At 44.2% G+C, this 25,363-nt stretch overlaps 1 protein-coding gene across 2 annotated transcripts in view; it reads right to left on the bottom strand.

The window, feature by feature from the left end:
• The window catches only part of TSHZ2 (teashirt zinc finger homeobox 2), a 206,334-nt gene that overhangs the window by 76,448 nt on the left and 104,523 nt on the right, over positions 1 to 25,363 (bottom strand). The window lies entirely within an intron of this gene.

The following is a 25,363-nucleotide window of genomic DNA, read 5'->3' as shown; positions in this document are numbered from 1 at the left end:
ATGATGTCTCTCTTTTTTTTGTGAAGGTTGCTGCATTTTGTTGGCAGACGATCATAATTCTTTATAACTGCCAGAGATCCCGAGTTAATAATTTTCCTGTCATGGGAGCATAATTCTAACTGTCCTGTAATGGGACAGTTGGAAAATTCATATGTAAGAACTTAAAGTTTATCCTAAGAGCTTCAAATCAATGAAATTGTTTTTAGCCTCGTGTCATGGGTTTTGTATCTATCTAAACCAAGACACCTTGGTGAGAGAAAGGGTGGAATTTGCAAGGAAGAGAAGAAAAGTGCCATAATCTTCCTGGTTCAGAGCATCATCTAGGTACCGTAACCTTTTGCCACTTGATCACCTAAAAATGCACTTTGGAATGTACGCAAATAATTTATATCTCAAAATACAACATCTGACAGCGTTAATAGGCATAAGTGAAACCCTTTTGTTTATAAAAGTAATGTACTGTGTACCACAAAAGCAAATTGCGCCTCAGTAAAATCCACAGATTTCAGGGCAAGAACCCTTGGAATTTACAGAAGATTTGACGGAGGTAGACCAAAGTTAATTGTGAAACTGGAAAAGCAGAACAAATCCAGAAGGATTTTATTTGGCAAATGATCTCTTTGATTACTAAGATGAACTTGATTCTGGAAGAGTATATTTAGAATCCAACTCCTTCCCATTATCTGAAATTCTTTTTATGGCTCTTTAAGAGCCTGGCTTACGTTGCTCCCTTGAATTTGGTACTCCTGACCCAAAGATATCCTTCTAGAAAATCCAGAGGAAGTGTTCCACCTTTCTGATGACCACACATTTGCCGTCAGGCCAAAGAGAGGAACCATTCCCTGGATGAAGGTGCAGCACAAGCAGAGAGAAATGATGGCTCTCTGTGTGATGAGAGCTAAGAAATCCATGTGTCATCTGTCCCACACCCTTGCCGTGAGTTTAGGAACTGCCAGGCTTAGAGCTGGGCTTGGCTTAGAGCTGGGCCTGCCTTACTCCAGGGGTGGTAGCAGAAGATGTCACAACCAGAGGCAAAGACACAGCAGTGGCTCTGAACAAACGACCTGCACATCACTTTAGCCTGATAAAATAGTAATAATCACACTGTAGTAGGAGCACACTGTGCTCTTCAGCAGAAGCTTTCAGCAAAGCAGCTAAATATTAAATGTTCAGTGATAAATATTAAAACGAATCCCTTTAGCATCTGCAGGGCCACTGCAAACTTTAACAGGTGATCAGACTGGAGCAGCAGCAAAGACAACACTTAGACCTCAATAATTTCTTCTCCTCCCTAAATTTTTCCCCAACAACCAGATACCACTTTCCCTTTGTTTGTGTTTTTTTGGGGGACCCAGGAGAAGGCAGGGACATGGAGGTGGCAGAAGGTCCCCAGGTGAGCAGCAGTGACCCTGTGACACACGGCCCCTCTCCAGTGCCGGCACACCACACAACAAAAGCAAGGAGGAGATCCAAGGAAAGAATCAGACACAACACAGGACAAAGAGCATTCCCGTGGCTTTGGGTCACTGCAATTTGCATTCTCCACTCCAGCACAGGTTCTTTGAGTGTCATTAACCCATTTTTCACCAGGAGCTGAGTTTTCCTTTGGAAGGTACATACAGTAGTTTATTCCTCACAAGCTCCTTTGTCCTTCTCTAGGAAAAGCAGAAGTCCCAGACAGCTGCACATCCCCCACAATATGGGTAAAATTTGCTGCTTAATTAGGCATTGACGTGTTTACTATAACCTTTACAGAAGAGTAACTTGTGCTGAGGAATCCTCTTTTTTTTTTTTTTTGGTGTCTGTGTAAGATACTGACACAATCTCATGTCAGTGGGAGAAGTAACCAGTTCCAGCATCTCCAGAGGGTCTACAGGGAAGCTAGAGAGGGATCCTCCATCAGGAATTGTAGTGCCAGACAAGGAGAAATGGCTTTAAACTGACAGAGTGGAGCTTTAAATAAGATACATGGAAGAAATTCTTCCCTGGGAGGGTGGGCAGACCCTGGCACAGGAATTCCCAGAGAAGCTGTGGCTGCCCCTGGATCCCTGGAAGTGTCCAAGGCCAGGTTGGACAGGTTTGGAGAAGCCTGGGACAGTGGAAGTTGTCCCTGCCCATGGCAGGGGTGGCACTGGAGATTCTGTGATTCTGTGAACTTAACTTATCAGAAAGCACCATCAAATTTTCACAAAACCATCAGTCACATCTGTTTTAATGGTTTAGGGGTTTGGGCAGCTTTAAAACCACATTTCAGGATCCTCCCTGTAAAAGCATTTCTGTTTATGTAAATGATTTAAATTGCTGTGGGCATTTTAAGGACAGTGGAGACCAGTTCTACAAGACAACCTCGGGTACAAGAGATGCTCGTGTTCTTCCAACAGGGCTTTTTAGTAAGATTTCATTGGACATGAAGGGATGTAGCTGGTTAACAGAAATAACATTAATTTAAGTGGACTTTGCATTATTTATTTTCGAAGTAAAGAGTGTCTTATATCTGTACACCCACATGCTTTAAATGCAGAGTCTGTAATAAGTAGCATAAATTTTGCACGTCACACTGATGTCCATGTAATACATTGTTGAGTGACCTGTTCTCTTCCCACCAGTTCTCCCCCAGGCTCATTCTGACATCCCAAACCTCTGAGATCCTCATGTGTAACTGCGTAACGGGGAAGAAAAGAACATGAAAGAAATCCAGACTCAGTAAGTGGATGAACGCTTCCTCCCTTTCCTAGATGGAAATTTTTCCCACCGAAATAAAGCAGGCCCAGGCAGATGTAGGATGGGAAAAGTGCAGTCCTGAAGAAGTGGGAGACTGAAATGTCACTATCATGAAAAAATTGACAAAACTCAGGAGCTTCAAAGCATTGAATGGAAGCAATTTTGGGCTTCCTAAATGGAAATGCAGTCTTTGGTTTGGTGCTGATTGATCTCAAGACGGGGTAGGGCAAAATCAGTAAGGATAATATTATTGTATGGATAATAATCACAAATGTAATTCCAAATTATTTGATTTCTTAATTCCCCCACTATGTCTTTGTGCTTGGATTCATGGCAACCTCAGAAACCTGCTCCTCTGGGATGGGAGCTGCAATAAACAGCTGGGTCTTTACTCTTCAAAGTGAACATTTTCTAAGCTATCTCTGGAATGTTTCCACAGAGGAGCACAAATAAACCAGGTCCAGTTAATACACCTGCAAAAACTGGGTCTAAAGCCACGCCCATGCCCTTGGAGCTGGAACTTTTCCCTGCAGAGAGCACCAAGCCAGGCTGCCAGGGGGGTGAATCCAGCACTGACACCAGCTCTAACCTGGGAGTGGCACCACATTTTATTTTTCCATCACTCCTGACCTGAACTGTGGAGTGTCAATACAACTGTTTGTCAAAAGTCTTCATTGTGAGCGGTAACTTTTCCACCGGTGGATGCTATTTTAATTTCAGTGAAATTTGAACTATTTTCACTCAAATTTGCTCTTTTTTTCCATGTAGAGAAACATTTATTAAAATACATGTATGTATATATATATATATATACACATTTCTTTCCAAGACTGGAAAATTTATTTTCTGCCAAGAGAAGGGACAGTGAATCATTGTCCAGAGCAGCTCTGCTAATCCATGTAAAACCCATGGCACCACCTGCACTTCTTCAGCCATACATATTCCAGTTTCCCTTGAAACAACATCATCAGGAAAGCAATCTCACAGTGCTAGAAGGTGAACTTGTTCCCTCCTTGTCCGGCTGCAGCTCGGACATCTTTTTGTGTTGGCAGAAACTGTTTCTTTCTCTGAAAGGTTCCAAGCAGATAATGGATAGTGACCACTTCTCATTCCTCCTTCTCCAAGATGTCGAACTGCATTAAGCACCCACAGACAAATCTTAACCTGGCTCTTTGGAGGGGTTCAGAGCTACAGTTTCATTCCAGTCTGCAAATCAACTGAAGAGAGAAATCGGCAGCTTGGGGAAAAATATTTCCCCACTCCATTGCAGAAGTCTTTATCAAAGACATTTTGGAATTTAACAGGTTTGAAACCAATGGAACGCTCTAGAAAAGCAATGGAATTCCATGGAAAGAACTCTTACAATATGAAATTTGTCATGAAGGAGTGAATTGTGGAATTTCAGAGTTTTTAAGGCTACTATTCAAAATTTCTGTACCACGGAAATAACTTCCTGTGAACTTCTCCAAGGTGGAAAGAAAACAGAGGGAAAGGTTCCTGAATCTGGCACAGAGAGCACCTGGCTCTGAATGATGGATGGAGGGACAAAGGGACATCTCTGTCACCTCAAAGTCCTGGCACTGAGCTCTAGTTCCACAGCCAGGTGCAGGCTGAGGAAGGTTTTGGGTGTCCTCAGAAAAGGCTGAAGATGCTCGGTTCGCTGGGAGGCCAGTTCATTAATTTGGATAATGGGTCATTTTTTTGCAGCTTTCGCTGCTGTCACTATTCACCATCACCCCCGCACTCAGTTTGCAGTGGCTCAGCGTGCATCACCACCATGGTGATGAATTCTGTGTCCGAAACAACCTGGCACCCCAAAGGAGGGATTTTTCCCAATATTCCTTTGAGGTGTTTTATTTTTTCCCTAGAAATTTATTTTTCAAGTAGTTACAGCAGCTGATACCAAGGCATGAATTCCTGCCTCTTTCAGAGTAGGAGAAGGAACACCCACCACCATCCACCGCAGGAGGACAGGAGCAAGGAGAAGAGTGCCTTCCACACTGCCTGAATTCTAGCACAGAAAAGCAATTCCGTGAAGCCATAACTATTATTTATATACAATGCTGAAATGAGGCAATTTGGGGCTTTCCTTTTGTTGTACTTTAATTAGAGTTGTATTATAAAGTTTCCTATTAGATATCCAATTTCCTGCTGGTTAAGAAGGCAAAATACCCCCGAGTTTCAATGGGCCCTTAGCAGCCAAACCAGAACAGATCACGTCCTTTGCTCTTCATCCTGCACAGTTATGAGCCAAATGATCAGTGGCTGGAGGGAACTGCCTGTGAGTGACCCATAAACTCAAAACCAATAATAAAACAGGAAAAAGAGCAAAAAGAGAGGTGAGCTGATGTGAGCTGCTGAGCTGAATGCAGAGGAGGGAGGGAATTGTTGTGGAGGTTTTTCTTGAATAATTTTCCTTAAGGATAATGCTGTTTGCATAGGCAGTTATTGAATAAAAGGCAGCTCTGGATTCAGTCAGTTTGAATCCATCCCGTGCCAGGTCCTGGCTGCTGCAGGAAAGGATTTCACCATGTTTGGATGCAGGAGTTCCAGTTCCTCACACGAGGGCTCTGAGTGTCAGTGAGTGATTTGCCTCTGGCTAAAAATATTTGTTATTTTCTACAAACTCCTGGAATTGACAATGCCATTTTTACAACCAGCTGATGGTCCTTGGTGATCCCCAGATTGCATTTCCAACTACAATGCTCCGAAAGAATGTTGTGACTGCGAAGAGCTCAACCTTTCCCCTGCCCCAACCACCCCAGCTGCCCTCCCTCACACCACACTCCTGTCCTGGCCTCAGCAGGTGAGGTTTGGGGCAGGTGTCACATCCCCAGGTGAGGTTTGGGACAGGTTTGGGGCAAGTGTCACATCTCCAGGTGAGGTTTGGGGCAGTTTGGATACAGCCACACATCCCCAGCCCATCACTGAGAGCTCCACTCCATTCCTGGTGCAGGCACAAAAGCTTCTCCCCAAGATGCAGCATGGTCTGAAAACTCCAAGGGATGCAGTAGCAGCAAATATGTTTTCCTCATTAGTCACTTTAATTGCACCAGTGTAAATCACTTTGCTGATGAAAAGAGAAGTCTGAAACTTTTGTCTCCCTTTGCCTTTCTTCTGTTTTCTCTTGTCCTATTTATTGTTGCGGAAAACAGCAGTGTGGCTTTGTAAATTTATAGATTACTTCATTTAAAATCCAAGTTTCAAATTATGTTTTCCCTCTTTCATTATCCTAGGTTGCCCTAAGTACCAATCTAAATTTCTTTCAGTGGCATGAGCTACCAATCAGAATCACAAAAAAAATATATATATCTATAGAAATTGAAATTGTAATGAGTCTTACCAGTGTATTGCTAACACTTTGGTTCATTTGATATGAACTTTGTTTTTTTAAAGTACCACATGGTAAGGCTTTGAAACTTCAGTTTGTAAAAAAAAACTGTAACAGCCTTACAGCCTTTGAAGTCACTACTGATATAACTCTGAACAGATCCATTCAAGTTCAACTAACATCAGACAAATGTTTAGTGTATCAGAGGAAGCCACAAAAGCAAGGATTTCATCAATATTTCACAACAGCCTCAGGGAAACTGTAGATTGCAATGCTGTAGGGCAGCTAATGGAATTACACACAAGGGTTTTGTACATTTAAAATAAGCAGCTACTAAAAAAATTACCCTTCAGTTTGATAGAAACTGTATAAAACTGCAGATGGGAAACAATTAAATAGCTACCAACATTTATCCATGTCAGCCTGATAGGTCATTTAATAACAGGTATTTCTTTCCTCCTTTCTTTTTTTTCTTTTTTTTTTCTTTTTTTTTTTTTTTCCTGGTAGGGCAATAATAAAGATTAACATTTATGAAAAGTAGCATAAAATATAGTGCAGCCAAATGAATAATTAAAGATGCTTCTGAAGAATTTGTTTGCTATTGTATGGCCGTGAAGACTGCTCTCCAGTAATGAAGTACATTTATATTAACTACAATTATAAATAGAAAGAAGATGAGGATTATGTTTGTGGACACTTGCTTGTTATCCTAAAAAAAAAAAAAAAAAAAGGGAATAAATTTTTGGCTTGTCTCTATTGAATCCCTGGCTTATCTCATGGACAGCACATTCTCCTTGGGAAGAGCTGGGCCTGGCTTGGAGCATGTGCTGCACGTGGAGGAGGACACAGGACACGCAATAAACCCTGAGAGATCAACAACCAGCACTTTCCCTGGAGAGGCTCTTGGGCAGAGAGAAGAGCTCAGCCCTGAAAGCACAAGATTTGTTCCAAAACCAGATCCACAGGGTTCCTTTCCATTGCTACATTCAGACCTTGCAGAGCCAGCCCTTCACGCTGCTGGGTTTGGGTGTTTAGGCTGGGAAATCGCCGTTTCTGTTAATAACCGATCAGTTGTACCACGGGAGAGACAAATTATTTGATTGCTGTTGTGAAAAGTCACACCGTATCACTGCTGTGATTATTTCTTGGCCAGTCCAACTCAAACCAGAGCAGCTGGGCTAAATCCAACAGAGCACTCAGTCTCCTGGAGAAGTTAAGACCCGGTTCAAGAGAGCTCCTAAACCTTTGTCCCTTTTGGGGTAAGAGCAGTAAGTGTAACAGAAAATCCCGAGTTTCCTGAGGACTCAACGTGGTGATCCAGTGATCAGGGATGAAGCCAGCAGCACTTCCCCCATGTTTTATTACAGCTCAGAATTCCTGCCCAGATGAAGATGCCGCATAAAAGAGAAGCCCCTTGCAATAAAGTGTTGCCTAGAACCTTCTATCAGAGCTAATTTTAGAAAATATTATTATGGTTGAAAAGAGCACGACTGTAACATCTGTCTAAAGAGCAGTGAACCTTTGGATTTTGCTTTTGGATATCTTTTGGCTACTCAGTCCCAGTGCAGCTCCAGTTAGATCTGCTTTAAGCCAGACTTGCCTAAAACTCATAAATCCGTGCTGGTTACTCAGAGTTGGTTAAATGCTGCAGCATCATTTCTCTTTCAACATCTCTTTAGATAAGGTACATAAGTAGAAAGTGGGAGTATAATGAAATCTATCTTCCTCATCTGCCTGCTTTGTTTTGATCTTGCATTCCAGGCAATAAAAAAAAACAACAAAAAACCCCCCTGCAAATAATTTTGAAGTGTGAATTTTCCCTCGCCGGGATGGCGGCGTTAAGGGAAGAACACGCAGCTCATCAAGCGGCTGATTTCCCTCTTTATTTTCCTTCCAGGAACGTCCTGCTGCACGTGGTGGTCCAAATGGACGCTCTGCTCCTTTGGTGACAAATCTGATGGCCAGCAAACGTTGACTCCTGACCATTAGGCTTGCCTGCACTTATAGCCACATCACCATCAGAGCACTAAGGCAGCATGAAGGTCATTACCCCCGACAGCATCTTCCTTCCACCAACTTCCCAGAGATGTAAGCAATAAGCACTTGCCAGAGATTGATATGATACTTTGTGAGTAATTTGGATGAACTATAACACTAGCCCAGTAAAGTATTATAATTTTAAATGTGTCCAGAAAATAATTGAAATTCTGGTTTGGCTTCATCATAATGCACAGTGCTGGGGATATTTAACAGCTGACTAGTTTAGCATGAATATTGCTTTACAAATGAGGTCATATTGTTTTTAAGAAACAATATTGCTATCAAACATGTTTAGGAGGAAAAGCAAGAGATTATGAGTACACTTTTAACCTTTCTGTCTCTTTCTGTATCTGTTTACTATGGTGATTTAGGTGCTCAGTGTTGTTTGAAGGCAAACATAGAAGGTTCTGGCATTTAAAAGAGATCCAGTAATGAGCAACTGGCAGTCAGATTCTTTCTTATTATTACTCTGTCACAAAATCTCTGTTCTACATCACTCCATCTTTGCAACACCAGTCAGAGATGAGAAAGGTCAGAACATCTCCTTCAGACGTGCAGACACAACACCTTTGCAGAAGGAGGGGTGCCTAAACAAGCCATCCAAAAGAGCAAAATATCGATAATTTAGCAATAATTTATAATTATTAATAATTTAACACAAAATATGGACCATTTCCATTCACCTCCAGAATATTTGGGTATTTCTCTGCCAGGGAAGGGGCACACAGAGGGTCTGATCCTGCCTTCCTGTCTCGTTGCAGCCAACAGAGCCAAGGCTGGGAGAAGAATCAGCCTGTGATCCTTTGAAATCCCCTTCAAAAATGGAAAAAATTTAAGGCCCTGCCTGAAATATTCTCTCTGAGAGGCACAACCTCAGGTGGCTGTGGGAGCACAAACTTGAAACCAGTTTTGCCTGAAATTAGAGGGAATCATCTCCCATCACTCTCTTGATTACCAATGTAAACACACTGCATGTTTATTACTACCTCTGTTATTTCATTATTTATTGATTTGATTTATTTATTTGCTCTTTTAGTTATTTACTGCCTCCAACACCAGCACTGCCCTGCCAAAATCCTTTACCAACATGGAATAAAATTCTTCCTTCCCCCAAAATCTCCCTGCTTTGATTCACCCCAGCACTTTCCTCTCTCTTTCCACCCAATCTGAGATGTTGCCCCACAGTTTCCTTGCAGATGTAAAGAGCTTTTAATAGCAAGAATTCTAATAATTTTCAGTAGTAAAATTAGTACTGTTGGCTCCATTCTGCAAAGAAACTTGTGCAAAACAAATCAATCCATGTCGAAAGGAAAAACTTCCAACTGATATGGAAAATAAACACGGTGTCCAAGTATCTATCAAGATTCGTAAAATAATGGAAATTTCAAGGGGAAAAAAAAATCATTGAAATGAAAATATTAAGCTGTGTTCTTTTAAATTGGGTCTCAAATGATCCAAGGAAGGGTTGAGAGCCAGGGCCAGTGCACAGATCATTTACAGACCATAATCAGCCCAGTCTCAGTCTGCATTCCTGCCCTGTCCTAAGTGATATCTGACATTTATCACACGGACAGAGCATGAAAAAAAGAGGCAGCAACAACAGGAGGCTGCAGCTGCACAGGCTCAGCTTTTCCTGAACCTCAGCAAGAAATAACAACTCTGAGTTATGGGCAAAAACTCCAGTAATCAGAGAGGTCATTAGTGACAGAAACAACTTCTCCGGCACAGGTACCATGATGTCACCGCCGCCGAAGAGAGGGACCTCAGAGGGTACAGAAAAGCCATTTATTATTTCCAGCAGAAGTGGATCTGAGGCCTGCAGGAGGTCACAAAACACTCCAGTGATCAAAAATCCAGACTGAAGTCCTGAAAGAGCTGAAAGGATGGATTAACTACGACCCAACCCTCTACCAGCCAGCTCTACAACCGAGTAACAAAACTTTAGACAAAACTTCATGAACTGCCCCACTTCTTTCTTTTTTTTTTTTTTTTTTTCTGGGGCCTCTCAGACTTGGAAGGAAACAAAACAGAGGGCACCTGACCTCTACCAAATTATTCAGAATACTGACTTTCAAAGATGAATTGCTGCTGCAGGCAAGTCTAAATATATATATTAAAAAAGCCATTTAAAAGGAGGCTATTTAAAAATGTTTACAGAATTAAAATACATTAATTATTGTTCTAGTAATCCCAAGGGTAAGTGAAGAATTTTCAAGTGATTAAATCCACAGAAAAAGCAAAAATCTTGGGTTTTGTTTTAATTTCTCCTTCCTCCATTTCATCAACATTCAGCACTTGGGCAGAGGAGCAAAAGGGCCCGGGTGTTCATTAGGGCATCATTTTCTGTCTGTGGGGCATCATTTATTTCCTGGGGAAGGGCCCACCCCAGGCCAGGATCAACTCTTGGGGCAGCCAATCCATCAGGTGGGAGCAGGAGAGGAGTAAGGAATGGCTGGAAAAAGAGGAAAAGCTGAAATGGATGGAAGTGGGAAAGTAATAAGAAAGTGATCAGTGAAAGTACAAGCACCAGGGAATAAATCAATCACAGCAGTGCAGAGCAGAGCTGGCTCTGAGAGGGTTCCCTTCAACGTGAGCAGGGCTTCAACCTCCACAGCAACACGGGGAGCTGAAAGGTTTTCCCTCAAAATTCTCCTGGGAATCAGGAGGACGAGCAGGGCAGGGTTATTGGAGAGAATCAGAGAGAAAGCTCAGTCTGCTTTCTGAGAGATGCAGGGAGGGGTTGGGACAAGGAACATTTCAGGGCATTCTGGTCATTGCGTTTCCATCCACATTCCAACTGTGTTTATTCCATGGGAATGAGGCACATTCAGATTTTAAACAGACCCCTGGAGCAATAATTGAAATAAGAAATAGAGTGGGAAGTGCACAGTTTTATATTAAAAGGCTCGCACACTAACTTGACTTCCTGAACAGAAACCCACCCAATAATTTTAGTGAGACCTGGATTCAAACCAGGAAAATCCATTTGCCACCAAGAATCTGATTATTCACGACAGAAAAAAAACAAAAAACAACCTCGTGCACCTTATCTAGCACAGGTTTTGTACCGGGTGCTGATAATGTGAAAGCAAAACTTGTAACTTCTGCTGCTTTTATCCGTGGGAGCCGTGGATGTGCAGCTCTGCAGAGCCCATTGACAACACACCAGGATACTCTGGCTGTGGACACCAAGCCCTACTTGATTTGCTAAGTAGAGAAAGTCCCTGAGGATTTTATGGGTAAAGTTGATTTGGAGCTATAAAATTGAAGCATTTATTACAGACCAGAGGCCAACAACACTTCATTACAGACTGTCTAAACACTTTCAGTTTATCCACTAGGTTCAAATCCAAACAGCGCTTCCCTTTCAAAGCATCTAGGCCTGGTTTTCTTTCTCTTTCTACCAGCAATAACACCTTAAAAATGCATTTTTAATGTGTTTATCAATCTAAAATTTAAATGAAGGCAAATCCTGCCACAGAACGAGCCAATACCTGCACAAGGTTTGTCTTGAACAACTCCCAGTTCTCCTTGTCTACACGGGCTAATTGCTGTAACCACCAATGCACAGCTGGAATTTGACCAGCCTGTATCTGGATTTTGGAATTTTGCAATTTTATTTTATTTTATTTTTACTATACTGCTCCTTCTGTGCAGTCAGTTCCCACACACTGACTGGAAATGGGTTGCACAAAGAGAGGAAAACATGTTTAAAGAGGAGAAGTTACAGGGAGACTGAAACCGCTTTTAATCCATTATTTAAGAATTCACCATGTTTTAGTCTCTGCCCCTTTCAAACAAGTCTTTAAACACTCACTGGGAGGAAAAGCAGCCAAAAGTGTCAGGGGCAGGTGATTCCACCAACCCTTGGGGTTTATAGAGCTCCATGCACTGAGGAGAGAAGCCTGACCCCAAAGGGTTTCATTTCTAATCATTTTTCAGGTGTTAATGATATATTAATGTTTCCATGCACAAGAAGCTGATTTTTCTTGCTGGTTTAACTCTTCTGAAGCAAAAGGATTTAGGGAGAGGAAGAATTGGCTCAATGTTTTGTTTTTCTTGGCTCTCTCTTGCTCCTGGTGCTGTTTCTTTTCGTCTGATGGGCACCTACGGATCACAGAATCATTTAAGGTGGAAAAGACATCCACGGTCGTTGAGCCCAACCATTAATTCCAGCAAAGATTTTTTGGGGGGGCATTAATTTCATTTTGTGGAAGGCAAAGTGTTGCCCTCTACTTTGGAAATGAAACAGTGAATTCCCACTTCACCTCCTCAGTTATCATGAATCTTAAAAAAAAAAAAAAATAAAAGAAGAAAAAAAAGGGTAAGATGATTTCCCATGCTATTTTCTACTTTGTTTCACATGATTCAGAGACAACCTCCCATATGAAATTCATCTTCTTCCCAACGCAACTCAGCCTCCTCCACCAGCATCAACTGCCCCAAGGTGGTTTCACCACTGCCTTTTCTTCCTTCCTCTATGAGCAGCCTCATTTCTTGCCTTTTCTCCTTGACACTGGAGAAAATGCTGGTGTTGGAGGAAGCAGACAATTAAAGGTCAAAAATTCAAGTGTTTTTCTGTTCCACCCTGCATAAACCCATTGCTGTCAGGGAGGCAATCATGTCTGCAAATGCACTTTACAGGGCTGAAATCTGTTTCTCAAACCAATGTAACATTTAAATATCAAAAAACTTTGTTTTCTAATGAGCGAAGTATTGAGGGGGGAGAAATGAATTATATGCTTGATGTATACTGAAGGCTGGGAAAATTAAGGCCATTTCCCATGGTGAGAATGCAGTGATTTCAGTTTGTGAGAATAAATTAAACCTTTGGGAGAATTTGTCTTCCATTAAATTGAACAGCTAAACAGGCACAGAAGATTTTAATGTCACCACCAGCAAACCCCAAAGGTTACACAAAGAAACAGTGTTCGCTTGTTTGGAAGTTCTCTGTCTCTCCACCTAAGAAACGATGCAAACTGTAAATGTATGTTGAGACACAAAGACTCTTAAAGATCATAATTCCATTCCTATACCATATGCTATTAATGTCTGTCAACACTGTTTAGCCAGCAACTGCTGACAGAACCATATTTGCTATCTAAATACATCATAAATAAATCAGTAATGAACTGCTTTAGTAAACCTTCTGCACTGATTGGAAATACAGATCGAGTAAACAAACTCTGGGGATAACATTTTGCAGCTCCAAGTACATACAAGTGTTTAATGTCAGTGACAAAGTCACTCACACCTCTCTCTCTGCAAGGCACCAGGCGGGGAAAGAAAATCCTAAGGATGGCAAAAGTGTTTAATCAATTGTAGCAAATGTACCTGTCAGCATTCATCATATTACCTCTCCCGGGTTTGGTTTTTTTTGTTGTTTTTTTTTTTTTTTAACCTGATGCAAATCTCTGCAAAGGGACTTTCAGCTGGGAACAAAACCAAACCCCTGGGCTCAGTGCTGGTCCCTGGGCTGGGGAGAGGTCACCACAGCTGGTTGAGCTTCCTGGGCTCTCCCCGAGCCAGCTCAGCCTCTGCCCAATTCTCGCCATGCAAAAAGAGCAGATTTTGTCTCAAAAATTTTGTCCTTTTTCAGGACAGAACCCCAGGAGGCAGGAATGCAGCTCCAAGAGGATTCCTCATCTGCTGCAGGTGAACTGGGAGTTTTGCACTGCGGAGTTTCTGCTGCTGCTGGAGGGGAAAAGGCACATTTGTGCCAGAACTGGGCTTTGTGAGGTGGAATACACTGAAATCGAAAACTTCAAGTTCTTTGTGAATGTACAAGATTTAAAAAAAAATGGTAGGAAACATTCCCCTGTTTGTTCAAGCAAAACCTATCCAATGTCACCTGGACAAAAAGGAGCTGTTTGGTGAAGAGGGGCTGGAACTGGGATTTATCTCAGAGGTGGAATACTGAGAGACAGGAATTAGTAGTAATGTTGCCTGTTAGACGTAAAAAAAAAATCCACCAGCACCATAAAATTGCTACTCAATAAATATTTCCAGTCTTCCCAACTCTTTTTTGACACAGGGTTTTTGAAAGTTACTTTCTGACAGCTTTCTGGTAATTAGACACCACAGCTTTATATCAGAACAGTCTTAATTAAGACTGCAGAGAGATGCTAAAATTGTAATTTCCTCTATGCTATATTTTAGCAGCAGAAATTCTTGGAGATCCCTGTGGGATGAGACTTTAGTCCAGAATAAAACAAGTGCTAATTTATCATGATGCTCGCAATGGATGATAGTTTAGAAAATAGACTCGGTCTCCTGAATGGAGGATGCAAAGTTTCTCTTGACGCCATCAGACAATTGAATTTCCCTTTGTTTCCCCCCCAAGTTCACAGCCTGCTGCTGTGTAAGATGCAGAAAAGTCCCTGTTTACAAATTCAAGGCTCAGAAGCAGTGGCAGGTGTTATCCTTCACTCAGGAAGGGCTGGGAGCAGCTCCCAGTGCCCTTCCAGAGGGATGGAATGGGATCCATCCTCCTTCCCCTGCCCACCTGCAACTGGGTGAGCAGTGCCCCAGGAAAGGGAAGGAGCCTGGGCTAAAAGGAGCATGGCTCTGGGAGGGAAGAAGGGCGGAATCTCATCTTCCAATAAATCAGGATATAAATTTAAATTATGAGCACCTTAAGAAGACGGAGGTTCATGCAAAAGAATACAGTGGAAGACAAGGTTCCCTCTGGTGTCATTTGTTTTCGTGACAAGCTGCAGAGATTGCTGCAATAGAAGAAGTCCCAAGCTCCTAAATACCATCTCAAGTAGAGTTCATGTAAAAAAGAAGAGAAGCGGCAGCGTCTGGATGATAAACATTCATATTTTACAACCTTTCAGTTTATTTACTGATATATCTTTTTCTAACTATATTTGTTGTTTGTATCAGCTTGCCTAGGCAAAACAGAGCCATACATAATTCAGGGCTAAAATTGCCATCAAGTCACCGCAGAATGGAAACAAATAGACCCCAAACGTATATTTTTCATTAATAACCCTCCATTACCAAGTTCCGACACTCGGAGCCCGGAAAAAATAAATAAATAAAGCGGCAAGATTAAAAAAAAAAAAAAAAAAAAAAAAAAAAAAGAAAAAAAAAAGAAAAGCACCTCATTATTTAATGCCAGCCTCCCTGGCTTTGTGCTGGGAGCAGGTGCAGGCGTTGTGCGGAATTTGGTGCTGGGTGCGACCCGGGAGCGGCGGCCGGGGCTGGCAGGGGACAGCACGGAGGAGCCATCAGCCACTCGGCCAAAGCTGTCACCAGCCCTCCAGGCTGCGAGACAAGGCTAAGTGTGGGGCCTCCCGTGCCACTTACACATTTCATTTTTTGCTGTCTTCTTGTCCAAAAAAGAAAAAAAAAAAAAAAAGAAAAAAAAAAAAAAGAAAAAAAAAAGGGAGGGGTGGAGTGGGGAAAAGGAGAGAGAAGAAAAAGAAGTGTTAATTTCGAGCTGAAAATAGCAGCTGCTAATGGGCTTTTGCACTCCTTTAGTCGCTGCAAGGTCATGGTCAGAAGTAGCCCGTGATTGATTCCAAAGAGGAGCTTGGCTCACGTCTGTTATGGACATTAAAAAATCTGAAAGGAGCTCGAAAGAGAAAACAAAAATGTGACACTTTTTATGGAGCCCTGGAGTCCTCCGGGTTCTCTGGATGAACTTGGAGGGTGGAGTCACGCCCCGTTTTTTTAATTGTCCCTCATAATAATTATTGCATTACAAGGAACAATTAATGGTGCAGATTAGTCTAACTTCATCAGTTTTATGGCCATTTTATTGCTCTTTCTCGCGGCTGCGAGAGGCAGAGCCCGCCTCCTCCATCCCCGTGTGTAAAGGGTTAAACGAGATGAGTGACAGCCTTTCTGCATGATTTACAACTTGGAGCCCTGTAGTGAAACCAGCGCTTGATGGATGATCCTGAAAGACGGAGACTAACCATAAATCATGTCTTTGAATCATTGACAAAGATAAAGGAGAGAAAGAAAAAGCACTGGCATTGACATTCATTCTCCCAATAATGTACATTGACTAGTTACAATACAGAGCCTTAATTAAAAAAGCGAACTCCAAGTAGGAACCTTCAGTGCAGGCAACGGCTGCGGGAGCCCGGTGGAAATCACGAATAAAAGTTCCAGCCGCATCCGGGAGAGGTTTCCTCGCTGGGAAAAGCTGGGATGTGCTCTTGGGAAAAAAAACCTCCTCGGTATTTAGCACTCAGCTTACCTTTCCTTTTTTTTTTTTTGTTTTTGGTGCCTGTTCTTACTTCCAGCTCATTGCCAGAGTCCCCACGCCCAGGCAAGGTGAGAGCTCTGTTGTTTCAGGCGCTGGCTGTGTGATGCAGAGATGCCAATCTCCGAAGGCAAAACAAAGGAAGGGCCGTTATTATCTCTGCAGCACGGAGAAATACAGGGATTGCTCCCGGAGATCCGGGATGATGGGTTTAGGAAAGGAAGTGTTTGCATATCGTGATAGCTCTGCGACAGAGAGCTGTTGGAGCTCATAGGGAAGCACATCCATCCAAGATTTCCTAAATTATGATATGGATGAGAAGAAAGTTCCAGTTCCCTGAGGAAGAAAGAAATCGTTGCTCAAGGAGTCACTTGTTCCCACTCACACCAAGGGATGCCTGACCTGCCCATCTGCAAACATCAGCAGCACCTGAATTATTTCCTTTCCTTTCCCTTTCAGAGCTGGCACAGAGCAATACGTTTAGCATTGCACAAGAAGTGGGAGGAAAAATCCCAAAAAAGCAGTTCCCAAGAGTTTCCCTTCTGAAGGAAAGAATCTATGGAGAGAAAAGAAAGGCCTAGAGATGCTCTTTCCCCACTGTGCTTAATCTTCTCGAAGGAAAGTCGCAGATCTAAAAAGTTCGTGTGCTCACACGAGAGAGAACGTCAGGGAACGAACTCCCAGCTTTTCCAAGTCTTGTGCCATTCCCGAATCTTTCCGATTTGTCAAGCATTTAATCCTCGTGGTTTCACAAAAATACTGGGATTTCACACATGGCAAAACTCAATTATAAAAACAAAACAAAAGAGGACAAGCAGCACTAAGCAGGTTTTTGTTGGTTAAGGAAAGCAGCTTCTACCAGAGGGAACAACTCCACGAACAGCTGAGGAGGCACAACAGGGCCTGTTTTAGAAGGCACAGCAATCATAATAAATTCCCTTTATTTATTTGCACGAAATATTTTCTATTCTTCCCTCTGCCTGGCCTTAGCTCTCCTTTCACCCTACTCTTTTCCCAGCCCTTCAGGTGATTATGAATATTTTTATCTGCTCGTATCTGTACAGAAAATCTAAAGACTCCACAAACACGAGCACTCCTGTGCAGGCAGCAAAGCCAAAGAAGTACATTGTAAAAATTATTTGATGATTTTTCAGCTCCTCATTGACAATTTTCAGGTTTCCTTCAGCACAGTATTTGTAATTCAAAATCTTTTCTGCAAAGGATTCTTAATGCCAACAACATTTTGATGCGGGTTCACTTGCACCGGGTACACGGGAGGTTTTTTTCCCCTGGATTGCATGAAATAGAGCTCGGCTTCAAATTTCTAAAGCAAATGTGTTGTCGTGTTGGATTGATTGGATCTGCCATTTGTTTTCCTTGAGTACTTGCCGAAGTTTATTTTCCCAATAAACATTTCTATTGCAAACAATTTCCTCAGATATTTACCAGCAGTTAGAGGGGAGAGAACACAGTCATTTACTTGAACTTGTTTATAAATTCAAAGGAATATGCACTGCCTCCTTCCCTTCCACTTCTGTTCCCTGTCCCAGCCTCAGCTTTTGGTTTAAATTCTTCCTCTGGGTTCCAAAAAAACACCAGGATCTCCTGAGAGAGCTTTGTTAGTACAATATATTGCTGCAGTGAAAAAAACCCGGCATGAAGCTGTGCCAGGGGAAGTTTAGGTTGGATTTAGGAAAAGGTTCTTCCCCCAGAGGGTGCTGGGCACTGCCCAGGGATGGGCACAGCCCCGAGGCTGCCAGAGCTCCAGGAGTGTTTGGACGGTGTTCTCATGGATGCACAGGGTGGGGTTGTTGGGGCAGAGGCTTTGCTGATCTCTCTGGGTCCCTTCCAGCTCAGGATATTCCATGACTCTATGAAATGATCAAACTTACAGGAAAAATTACCCTGTGTCTTTTCTTTTAAGGAACAAAAAAGGTCAAATATTTGTTCGGGAACAGGAGAGTACCTGAAAATAACAGGTTTAGAAGTACCAGGAGGTGATGGCAACTGAACTCAGCTGTGTCCAGGTTCAGCCTCTGCTAAGTTTTCTGGTTGCAATTCCCATGGCACAGCACCAACATCCCACCTTTTGATACCACTGAGCACCACAGGAAACCAGAATCCAACCGAGTGCTCCCTAATCAATCCACAGGAAGTGATTCACACGAGGGCTAAACACAACGACAGTATTTCCAGGCCCTAAAAAAGTCACTTTTGGGCCAGGGCAGAGCCTGATTTCAGTTTGCTCCGTCAGCAGAGCTAAAGTGGCCTGATTTCCAACCCAGCTGCCTGGGTGAAGGAGCACAGCTACCCTAATTACATCATTTTGCTAAATCTCGAGGTGAAAAAGAAGACAGACACTGAGCTGTCACAGGAAGTGACCCTGAAACCAAGTGAGATGTTCCACTAAGAAGCGAATACACCTTTTTGTTGCAAAGCGCTGTAGAGGACGCAGAGGATGTTACTCAGGGTTGCTCTCAAGGACAGAGCGTGCGTTGTACCCCCAGAGACCGGGAATTAACTCAGGGATCAGCTTGCAGAGGATTTGGGATGCAGCGTGAGTCACTCCTGATTCCCAGGAATGCAGCTGATGAGCCAAGCTGGGATGGAAGGGAAAAGAACTCCCTTGGTGCCAGGCTGAGGGTGAAAGGCTGTTTCAGAGGTGCCTGGGAAACGCCTCCTGAGGTTACAGCAGGCCTGGGCAGGACCCAGGGTGTGTGAGGAGAGTGCTGGCTCTGGGACAGGCTCAGCTCCAGCCCTGGATCCTCCAGAGGTGCCCAAGGAGGGCAGTTGGAAGTTTGCTGTGCTCCAGATGTGCCCAAGGAGGGCAGGCTGCAGTTTGCTGTGCTCCAGATGTTCCCAAGAAGAGCAGTTTGCACTTTGCAGTTTGCACTTTGCCGTGCCCTGGCTCCCCGCTTTGAGCAGGTCTGTCCCAGGAGCTGCCAAGAACCCCCCCAGGCTGATCCCAGGGATTCTGTGCTGTCCCCAAAGCACAGAGGACCCCTGGGCTCTGGGAAGAATTTAGTAGGCTCAGAGGCTACACGGGAGGGCTGGGGAGAGGGAAGAGTTAATACAATAGGTTTTGGCATTTGACAGAGAATACTTATGTTTAACCATTCATAACTAAATCACATCAATTTAAGTGGATTCCATGTATTTCTGACTCTCACATTAATCTCTATGCAGAGAGAGTGTCTAAATATTTGTCTCTCCGTTCCGATATTGTAATTCTCTACCAAAACCAAGGGGAATCCCTCGGTTGGATTTTTTTTTTTTTCCTTTACCTCCTCTCCTTTTTCTTACCTTCTTCCCTTTCTTTTCTGGTAAAAGAAAGTGGTGAAAGGCTTTGGATGATCATTTAAGGAAACAGGGATTTAATAAACCCCGTGTTTGGGTACATCACAGCTTTTATGTCGGCGCTGAACTCCACATACATTAAATCCACATCATCTATCAATCTTACAGTTGCGTGTCACTTATGAAAATCTACTGAGTATTGTTTTCATCTCGCCTTACAACAAGCAGCAAAGCCTCATGAATACTGAAGAGCATTGTAAATACTGCACATCTTTTATTTTTAAAGGTCTAGACAGTTTGGAACGGCGAGATTTCTTTGTTGAAAATCGCAGCTTAAAGCAATAATTCCCCGTTTCCCCGCGGCCTGGTTTTGCTGTCCTGTGTGCAAACGAGCAGAAGTGCTCTGGGTGTCATCAGAACACCTCCAGCGGTGCTGCTGCTGCTGCAGCCCCACCACGCCGGGGCTCAGCCTCTGCCAGCCATTAATCCAGCCCCAGCTTGGTTCAAGTGTGATATTATTATTCAAATTCCATCCCACTAGGAAGCAACCAGCTCTGAGATGTATCTATTCATTTCCACTGCTTTATTGAAATCTGACAACCTGCTTTTTCTACATTTTTGAATATTGCAACTTTATGACCACACACTGCCATCACCCTGCTCTTATTTGCCTCAATAGCCCTCAGTAGTGGATCTGCCATGGGCTGAATTTAATAGAACAATATTTTACTGGTAGACAGCACCTTTCATTTTGAAGAATAAAGCCTCATTGAAATTCAGTCATCTTTGGGGCCCGGAGAGGAGCAGATTTTTGAGCAGGGATGTTTTTTGGCCAGGGACACAAACCAGTCTGTTTGTGTGAAGAGTGCAAAGTGACCTTTAAAGCACACGCAGCCCGACAGGAGGTGTGAGGTGTTACACAAAACACCACGACTGATTATCTGCTCCTGTTTGGGCTCGAAAAGGGGAGCCAGGTCTCCTGAGGTGATGTTATGTTGACAGACTACGAGCACAGCCCGTTTGTTGGGCTGCACTGAACACTCAGAAATCTTCCCCTGGCACAATCAAAGAGAGGCTCCAGAGCTGACTCAACCTTCCCAAAGAGCCCCCAAAGCCAGGATTTGGCTCTTGAGGGAGCTGGGGGGAATTTCAGTGCGGTTCCCACTTTACAGAGACCCAGTATCTGCTGCATAGGTTTAACAACTTATTGGTTTCTTTTCTATTTGCTCATGGTCCTCGTTATCTCCTCACTCCTACAAATGCACATCAACTTTTCCTGCGCTTATACAGTTTATCACAAGCTGAGAGCTAACAGATATCTCACAGATAACAGGGACTTGGGGAACCTTTGTGCTACTCGTAGGACTAAGAGTTGCAGGAGTGGCTTCTAACCCTTCTGTTTGTTTCTATTTCCACGCCAGAAAAGGTAACTTCTGTTCTCCCGGGACACAAAGGCAGAGCTCCCCTGCCTTTGGTGCTGGGAGCTGTACCGGAGCTGCAGCTGTTCTGGGGCTTGAACAGCCTTTAGTGATTTCTCTGAAAGAAGTGGTGGAATCAATCTGCTGCTACTTGTCCCAGCAATTCAGCTTCAGTGGCAGGATTAAGAGCTCCCGTTTCAATCTACTCCAGGCGGGAACAGGGAGCAGCGTCTCATTGATTATCAGGTTAATGAAGGGTAGGTACCGAAGGCTCAAGAGCCAACCTGTAAAGACTCTTCGCTGCTGATTCAGAAGCACTGGAGGAGAGCTCCAAAACTGCACTGAACGCTGCCCCCATCCAAGCACGCTGGCAGCGGGCGTGGAGTTATTGCCGCTGAGTTGTCAAAACAGGGAGAGAGAATTTCAGTGCATTCCCCTGCCTACAATTGCTGAGAAACGTTGGCTTGGGACAGGTTTAGCAATTTAAGCAGACCTCGGTGTTGCACCAGGCCAAACTCAAATCATAGATTAAACCTGTCTGACTCAAGAGAATCAGGACATGAAGCATCCGCAGGTGTCATCCTGGTTTTGTGCCCCAAAATGCGATAGAAGGGCTTCCACAAAACCAGGATATTACCATGTCTGTTACTGGGAAAGGGGAGCGTTTGCCATTTCCAGACTCCGGGTGATTCCACTGAAGTGGAACCCAGCTCCAGAGCAACCCTGCGCTGTGAGTTCGACAAACAGACACGATTTCACAAAAGCACCACCAAAACCTCGGGAAACGTACGTGATGCAGAGGGAAGGAATGCAGAGTGTGCTGCCTCCCTGCCTGCCCGGTGCTGCAGACTCCCAGCACATTGTACAGGCTGCTCTGCAGAGCCTGGGGTGGGGCCATTGGCTGCATCTGAAAAGCAGACCTTTCATTTAGATCTGCAAAAAATTTGCAAGTTTGTAAGTTCATCAAAGAAATCTAATCCACCTATTGTCTTCTGATCTCCCTGCTCAGATCCTTCCATAGGAATAGAGCTGCTTTTAAGAGCACCACCCCTCCCCACCCCAGCCCCCAGCATTTCCTGTCCTCTCACCTTAAAAAACAACCCTGAGAACTTTTCCACCAAAGCAGCCATGTGGAGCCAGAATTGTTTCAGATTTATCCAGAGCCTTTGCTCGCATCCTGTCGGGTGTTAAAAATCCCTCGGCTGCTTTGCTAGGACCACCCGGCTAGTTCTGAACCACATCTGACAAAATGATACTGTTCACTTCCAGAACCCATCACACAGTTATTCTTGGATAAAAGGTAAAGCAAATAGCAGCCAACTGCTCACTGCTGCAGAAACGAAGACCATCTAGCCATTTATCAAAGCTTCAGACAACCAGCTTGCTTTGAGCTCAGCCACCTCTCCCATTACAGCTCTAAACGATAACACGCCGTAATATCAGAAATGACAAATGGAACCGGGGGCCCAACCTATACACAATCAATACCTGCTCTGAAATAAGAACCATCTTTAAAGTATTGACAAAGGCAGCAGCAATACGGATAAAACTGCAATTTTTCCTTGAATTGTTTGGTATGGCCACTGTCAACATTCATTTGTCCATGACATTCTTTTTTTTTTTTTTTTTTCTTTCCCTCCATGAGAGCAGCAGAACCCCGGGGTGTGCAAGTATTGTCAAGCCATTACAGTGGCCCTGTGTCTCCTGTTTATTGGAGGGTAAGAGCACAGGGCCGATTGCAAGTGACTTTGGCAGAGCTGCTGGGGAAGCGCCGCACGGAGAAATTCTGCTTTACACTGAGAGAAATCAGAGAAATTTAAGATGTCATCAGCTTCATGCCTTTGCAAGGGGCTCCTCCAGCTCTTGGGTTTATTTAAAACACACCCATTAACCCTCTGCAAAAGCAGAATGTCAATTCTGTGTTGGATCTGAAGGACTGATGGAGGAAGCACCTTATGGGCCAGCTCCTTCCACCTCCAGAGTTTAATAATAACAATAATGCTTTGTACTTTTACAGCATCTCAGTGTTCACCACATTTCACAGCTCCATGAAGAACTAGTAACAACGCAAAATGCTCTGCAAATGTTCCTAGCCCTTTACAGATGGGGAAACTGAGCCAGAGCCAAGGCACGTGGCTTGGTGAAGGTCAGGCAGGGTGCTGGAACAGCTGGCCACAGAAACTTCTCCTGAGCCAGCCTTGGAAGCACTGACCACTCCTCCTCTTCCACACCATTTGGCCAGGAAAAAGCAAGGGGCGGTGAGATGAAGGTGACTTGTGAAGGGAGTAAATCACACAGGAGTTATCTCCAGACTGCCTGTGCAGCCAAGGAAGTGTAAGAGAAGGGATTGGAATTGCCACCAAGGAAACACAAAATTGTCCACAGTCACCCACGGCACTACAAAAAAGATAATGACTTCTGAGTTCTTTCTAGACATGAGCAGCCATCCCTGGGCTTTCTTTACAGCCTCAGTGGAAGGAAAGCATACAAGGAAATCCATGTAGGAGTAGGTTTGTGGTGGCTAATTGGCCTGAGCTCATCACAGGAAGAGGAAAGGTTTCAAACCTTTGTAAAGCAGAGAAAATGGGTCACACCACTGTGCACACCTGCAGTGGAAGGTGAATTTTCAGTGGCACTGGATAAACAGGCCCCCGATGTTCATTTCCAAAGCAGCATCGTGAGTAGCCACTCCCCTGGAAAATGATCATAAAGGGGGAAAGGCTGACAGAGAAAAACTTACAACAGGGGAATCCGAGGTGCAAACGCAACTTCCCAATGTCAAGTCTGGCAGCAAACTCTCCTCCAAACACATCCCAGGCCATATCCAGCCTGGCTCCAAGGCCTGCAGGGTGTCACCCTCAGGCAGAGCTGCCGGGCTGGGAATCCCTGGGAGGCTCCAGTGGAAGAATTCTGCCCATCTCACAGCTGATGTGCCGCTCTGCTGGGTCCCTCTGCGCCACACTGCCAGCTCCAGCTCACAAAGGGAAAGATCTGGCAAAGAGGATGGATTTGCTCAGAAGGGCTTTGGGAACTTCAAACTGAAAATGAGCCAGAGAAGAGAAAGTGTGAGGAAAGCTACAAAGGTAAAGGAGCAGCTGGAGATCAGCCAAGTGTTCCTGAAGGATCCCCTGGAAAGTGCCAAGCGTGGCTGAGTGAGTGGGACACAACTCAGGGAAAGCTCTTTTTATAGCAAGATCTTATAAAGAGTAGGGAAGGAGGGGCTCTGGGACTTGGCAGTTAATGGAGTTTGGGCACAGAAACAAATCCATAGCTGGGGCCACTCACTTCCCTGTCATCCCGAAAAGTGGGAGTCACTTTTTAAACAGCTTTGGCTAAGCCCTTGAAGTTTTTGGGTGGGAAACAGTCTTTTTTATTGGTTGTCATTAGTGTCTGAGTAAGTAAACACACCCACTCCTGGAGGCAGCGTGAAGCAGGAGAGAACCTGCTACGAGATTTCAGGGAAAAAAAAAAATCAGGGAAAAAGCCCGGCTGTCTCCAGCGTTTCACTCTTGTATGCAGCGCTGGTGGCTGTTCAATTCTGCGGGGATCCTCCGCGAGAGGTTTCAGTCTGTGCTGGGATTAGGCTGCTTTCTGCTTGGCTGAGTGACTTGCCTTGGATGAAGAACATGACAAGCAGGGTAGGAGGCACAGGATGCTCTGCACATGTCCCCTCAGCTCCGGGGGTTTCCTGGTGGAAAGGCACCAGCTGCCAGCGCCAGATCCGCGGCGGGAGCTGCGCTGCGGAACCCGAGCCTGGACAATGTGCTCCCAGCAGGAGCGAGGCACAGGCACAGGCCAAGTTTAATATTGATTTTAGCACTGCTCCACAGATTAGGCCAAAGCAGAATAATCCCTTCACCCCAAAGCGTGGAGGAGCTAACAGATTTCCTGGAGTTCTCTGGTCAGGACACCCAACTCCTCTGCTGGGTAATGGATCAAAATCAGCCCCTGAGCTCCCTGCGCGGCAGCACTGCTGGAGGGAGCTCCTCTTCCCACTGCTCCCAGCTCTGGGAGCAGCCAGGGGATTGATGGAGAGGCTCAGGACAGTGCCAGGCTGGACAGGAGGCTTTCCCCAGGGCTAAAGGATACCTGTCACCTCCGGAGGAGGCTGAAAAATGGTTTGGGAACTCCAGGCCTATAAGTCTTTTGCTGTAGAAACCAGGCCATTAGTCTGCCTCACACACAGGCTCAAGGGGAGGAAAACATCTCCGTGCTAAAAAACTGTAAAAAGCAATTATTATCGATATTACTCACTAATTACTGCAATATTGCAGGATGGATACTGCAGCAGACCTGTTTAGGAGCTGGGCTGACAACAGCATGTTGGGATTGTGC

Source organism: Chamaea fasciata, unplaced genomic scaffold (genome assembly GCF_029207755.1).
Source record: "Chamaea fasciata isolate MVZ Bird 193981 ecotype frontalis unplaced genomic scaffold, bChaFas1.0.hap1 SCAF_17, whole genome shotgun sequence".
NCBI lineage: Eukaryota > Metazoa > Chordata > Aves > Passeriformes > Sylviidae > Chamaea > Chamaea fasciata.
This window is presented reverse-complemented; position numbering and strand designations above follow the sequence as displayed.